The sequence below is a fragment of the Macrotis lagotis genome, chromosome 8, assembly GCF_037893015.1.
Source record: "Macrotis lagotis isolate mMagLag1 chromosome 8, bilby.v1.9.chrom.fasta, whole genome shotgun sequence".
Taxonomy (NCBI): domain Eukaryota; kingdom Metazoa; phylum Chordata; class Mammalia; order Peramelemorphia; family Peramelidae; genus Macrotis; species Macrotis lagotis.
The window spans coordinates 23,091,907-23,097,906 of record NC_133665.1 but is presented as its reverse complement, the minus strand read 5'-3'; positions in this window follow the sequence as shown (position 1 = coordinate 23,097,906).

Below are 6,000 nucleotides of genomic sequence, written 5' to 3'. Positions count from 1 at the left end.
ACAATTTATCTGGGAACAAGTTGACCTCTACTTCCCCCTAGTGGATCACTAGTGTATGTTTGGTAGTCCATATAAATCTTCTCAAGGGTCAGTCACAAAGACTTGGCTATAAAGGATCAAAAGAGATCATTTACGAGTAACAAATAAGTTCCTCCAAAATTTTAATCATTTTGCCATCTTTCTAAGTATTTTCTAAGCTCCTTAAACTCATTATACATATCAACTCATTTCCTCTCCTTTTTCTGTAAGGTTGGAATCTGGATCTCAGATGTCCCTTATAGTCACATTTCATTAATTTTTCTTCTAGAGATCGTGTGGTTTAGTGAACAAGAGCCATCCCTGAAGCCAAGAAGACCTGCTTACTTTATTTTATTTTTTAAGGTTTTTTTTTTCAAGGCAATGGAGTTATGTGGCTTGCCCAAGGCCACACAGCTAGGTAATTAAGTGTCTGAGGCCAGATTTGAATTCAGGTACTCCTGACTCCAGGGCCAGCACTCTATCCACTACGCCACCTAGCCGCCACCCCCTCCACTTTCTCTAAAGACCTGTTGCTGGCGCATATTGCTTTGATACTACTAGGTAAGTCACTTCTCTTCTGAATAGTCTCAAGAAATCGATTATAGATATGTTAACTTGCATTAGTAGAGGAAGTACTCTCATTTGAGATTTCCTTATCCCAGTATCATGTCCAATACCACTGACACACATTCCTTTCTGAGCAAACTACCTTGCTAGCTATTCCTAGTATATAGACATCCCATATCCCTACTCCCATCTTTTTGTGCAAGTGATCCCCCAAGTTCAGAATGCATCCACATGCAGAATCCTCACCTTAAGATCCCTAGTTTTCTTCAAAACATACTTCAGTTCTTTCCTTCTACTGAGATCTTTTCTGATCCCTGTTGCCTTGCTATTGACATTGTCTTTCTCCTAAAACACTATTGTTTTAATTTGTATTTATCAACATAGTCCAGACTATGGACTATAGCCATCCTGCTCCCTGTTTGTGTGATCTTACAGTATGGAAAGTGTCAATGTATGATTTTCTCCCAGTAGAAGGTAAGTTCTGTGAGGGCCAGGATCATTTTGTTTTTTTTGTCTTTGTAAACCTAGAACTTCTCAGAGTGGTACACAAAAAGTATCTAATGATTTTTTGTTAAATTGAAATTTGAAAGCTGCAGAATGATTTTTTAAAAAATTCAAAGATTTTCTTTACACACTCTAATTTGGTTTAGATGAAGACCTGTAACCCAGTCTTTTAATACACAGTTCAATATATTGTCCATGAGAATATAATGTCATGTTTTGAAAAACCTTTTTGTCATTATTAAAGTGGAAGCATTTCTTAGAAAGATTGCTAGAATAGAAGTGAGGAGATTGGGTGCTGGTCTCCATAATTTCTCTATAATTATATGTGTCATTTTGAACAAGTCGTTGTACCTGTCAACTCTAAAATAAAATTCTAAAATGAATGAGATTTGAATAAGAAGATAATCTAATCTCTAAGGTACTTTAATCCCTGTAAATTTATGGTTGCATTTTGAGAGGAAGATGAATAGATAGATAGATAAATAGAGCCAGGGGGTGGGGTGGGGGAGACAGAGAGAGACAGAGACAGAGACAGAGAGAGAGATGGATGGATAGATATTAGAATATATCTAAAATACCACATTATCAATTCATTTATGTGTGTATACATATATATGCATATATATATATATATATTATGTATGTGTATGTATACCATTGGTTAGCAGTTTCCATGGATGATTCCTTTAATGAGAACCATTTATTCTTAGAACCCCAGGGTCATCAAGACTAGTTATTATATATAACTTCTTTTGCACTGTTGCTTAGTAAATATTTTTTTAAATTTATGTTGAAAATTGCTTCATTTAAAACTAGTATTTCTCAAGGAACAGATTGAATATGGTCATTATTGGCTCCCCTTTCTTTTCAATGTCCAGGCTCTTTGGCTTGGGCAAGGATTGGTCTCTATTGTCAAATTGACAGCAAGAATATACAATTAGTGCCAATTTGTTTCTATCACAAGAACACCTGTCACCAAAGAGCTTAATAAAAATAAGTAACTCAGTCACTACAGATTCAAACTGGTCTTGAACCAATCACCTAAAGGTAAAAAAGAGCACTTCAAACCCCTTAGCAAACCCTCTGAGGTTTCCAGTCCTTTTGCCTGTAGGCAAATTTATGGTATATCTGACTGGTGATGGGGAAACCAGCCTGTAATTGATCATTTTTTAAAAAAATACTAGTTATCAGGCACTTCTGCTAGTTAGCTACAGGCATCCTCCTGGTAGCTAAAGGCTCATAGTAATAATGGATTCTTTTCTTTTAATAGAAAAATACTTTCCACTGAGTTTGAATGAAAGTAACAGGGGGATAATAACAGCCTTCCCCCACCAAGCCCAGAACTTCTCTTTAGGAAACATTGCTGGATGATCAGGTGGTTTTGTTGGGGGATTTTTAATGTGTCTACAAGGTAACCAGATTTTTGCTGAGTAGCTGAGCCAAGCACTGCAGCTGTGCTAGCTATATCTGAATTAAACCCTGCTTGACAATCACTTTGGAACCCTGTTACAGTCCATTCTAGCCATCCTGCTCCTTGTTTGTGTGATCTTACAGTATGGAAACTATCAAAGACATTTAAGGGCTCATTTTAAGAATCAGGAACATACAATAAATTAGAGACATGACAGGACATTGTGTAAAATAACACATTGCAGTTGGAGGGCAAAGGGGGGAGGGCGTAAAAAAAATATCCTGCACCTCCATCTTGTGTCTTTCTAGTTACTGCTTCCCCAGGATTAGAAATCTCAAGAATCTAAATCTGTAAATGGGAAGGAACTTTGAAGCTTTGACTGGGTGAAATTTCCTAAGCTATAAATTTCATCAGCTCCTTTGTAAGGCAGCACTCATTATAAGAAACCAAATACAGAACCTGACTTTTAACTGGCGTATTAATAATGAAAATGGATTATGGGCATCCTGTTTGCAAAGTCATTATTCCAAAGCAGGGATTGAGTCCAGATTTTTTGCCTCACTGCCTGAATGGCAGAACATGAATAGACAGACAAGTATTTGCATGCAATGTGTCTGACCTGGAGGAAATGTCAAAAGCTTGGAAGACTACAGGGGGAATGATAGAAACATATTCTTTTCAAGCACAGCTAGATGTTTCAATCTATTCTTAGAAAAAGGCAAAGAATGGAGGAAAGATTTTAGTTATACTGTGAAAGTCTTAAGTTCTCCTCTGGAGTATGGGTGGGGCCATTTTCTATTCCCCACATTAGGTTTTTCATTAACAGAGGGTGACCCAGTCTTCCTTCCTTCTCACAGAGATGAATTGAATTCCATGCAGTTAGCAGTGAATGGTTCTTTCAGATAGTACCCTATAAACCAAAATCCTTTCTGCTTAATGTAGGCAGGAATAAAGCACATTTTTTTTTAATGAGCACAGATATTTCCCTTGTTAGATCAACTTTTTCTTCTATCCCATTTTCAATTGTAGGTGCTATCTCTCAAGCTAGAGTCCTCAGACCTTAAGACTAAAGTGAATTCTGTGTGATTGGACATGGTAGAAATGGACAACAAAATGAAAGGTACTTTAGACTTAGAATTCTGAGTTTGAGTTCACTTCAGATACCCTGTGTGAAGTGACCTTGGGTGAATTACATGTCCTTTCTGAGCTAAGTTTCTGCATCCATACAAAATGGAGATAATAACAGCACCTAATTCATAGGATTGTTGCAAGGATCAAATGAGATAATGAGTAAAAAAATATATTTCAAACTTAAAAATATTACAAAATTAAAACTTTTACATAATGTTTCTAAAGAATGAGCAATCTGCCTAAAACTGTCATCCTTCTTATCTTTTGGTTCCTTCATCCACTCCACCATCCCATAAGTAAATGTTTTCACGACAAGTATCTCCCTAAAAAGAGAAAGACTATTCTTCCTGTTTTCACATCCTATTTTCTTAGACATTCCTCATTGCTCGCCTTTTGGTATATTCTGAAGAGGATATCTATCTCTATGAAAGTCCTCAGAATCGATAGTCCCCCTATTTTGTTGAAGTTCTGAAATGATAACCAAGAGCAACAGATTATGAAGACTGAACAAACGTGATGGAAGTTACTTTTGCAATCAAAATTAATAGAATTATAAAGATCTTAAAATAATTTTGTCAAAGGAACAAATCAAGATTCCAAGTCTCTTGGAAAAAGAACAAGATTTCCATAAGACCACTACCTACTAGGGTTCATTCCTACTCCCATAACAAAGTGGATTAGACTAGTTTTTCCTCAAAAGGAACAAAATTTCCCTGGATGAGAAGTAAATTAAAGCTCAAACAGGCCTTCATTGACTTCTTGATTATGCTGAACTTTCTGGTCACTTAAGGCCACAAAAATGCCCCTTTACATAATGTCAGACTGTTCAAATCCAAGTCTCAAGACAACATGAACCTTGCCTGCTGACTTTTCCAAATGGAGAAGGGGGCACCATCTACCTAAGCTAAGTTGTGAGGATCCTTGTTGACAAGCCTTGCTAATGTTATGGTGAAGTAAGTCTCTTTTTGTTAATTGTTGAATGACCTACCAGCACCTCATTTTCTTTCCATTACTGAACATGAGATAAAGGGTATTTGGCATAAGTCAGACTCACTTCTAATTCAGATTTTACAAGGATAAGAAGCTTGTCAGAATCAATAAACATTTATGAAGTACCTACTATGTGAGGAAATGTGCTAAGGCTTGGTATACAAAGATGCAAAGAAAAGGAATGATGACTCTCAAGGAGTTCTCCATCTAATTTAATGTGTAAAATAAAAAAGAAGCTTGAAAAGGGATACACATGGGAGGAGGGGAGGGAATGATGAAATTTGGTATCTTGAATGGGAAATAATAAAGTGAATGTCCTGTGCTCCCTCCCTAAATGGTGTAGGATCTGGAATTAATTCTCCAATCTCCATCCTCCACTTTTTCCAATCAGAGTCAGGGAGGAACCCTGGCAAGAAGGGATGAGTTTCAGAGGTAAAGTAATTTTGTAGGTGATTTTTGTCAGAGTTTCTGGAAATCATGAAGTTCAGGAGAGCAAATGAGTGGAAGATGAATTTTTAACTTTTATTCTAATTATAAAAATTCCTCAGTAATTTCTAGACCCTTACCTCCTCACTGATCTCTCAGATTCTTGGAATCTTGCTACTAATTCAGGTATTCAATAGAGGCACCAGAGGTTTGAAAGGTTACCAATGTCCATTAAGCTGCCCCATCTTTTTTCTTTCCTCACCCATTCAATCACACATCCCTGGATAAACTTCTTCCCTTGCCTCCTGATTCTCCAATCCAATGCTCTATTTTGAGCATTCTTCATTCTCTCTCTCTCTCTCTCTCTCTCTCTCTCTCTCTCTGTCTCTCTCTTTCTGTCTCTCTCTGTCTCTGTCTCTCTGTCTCTGTCTCTTTCACACACATAAATATAAATGTATATAGAAATGTATATACACATACTATATCATCTTTATATGGGTGGCACAGTGAATAGAGTAAGTAATATTCATCTTGATGAATTCAAATCTGGCCTCAGACACTTACTAGTTGTGTGACATGTCACTTAAACCTATTTGTCTCAGTTTTCTCAACTTAATAATGAGCTGAAGAAAATGTTAAACCATTTGCCCAAAACTCCTCAAATGGAATCACTACAAGATATGATTGAAATGACTGAACAACAACAAAAATAGATGACTCCCATATCTACATATATAAGCCTAATTATTTCCTAACTGTCCATTGAATAGCATTAAATAAATGTCCCATGGACTATTGACAGTATAAGAACATTGTGAGTTGACCAGCTATGATGGATGCAGCTCCTCTCAGCAGTTCAGAGATCTAGGACAACCCTGGAAAGCTATTATGGAAAAATGCCATTCTCATCCAGAGGAAAACAAAAAACAAGTAAACTAACAAACAAAAAACAT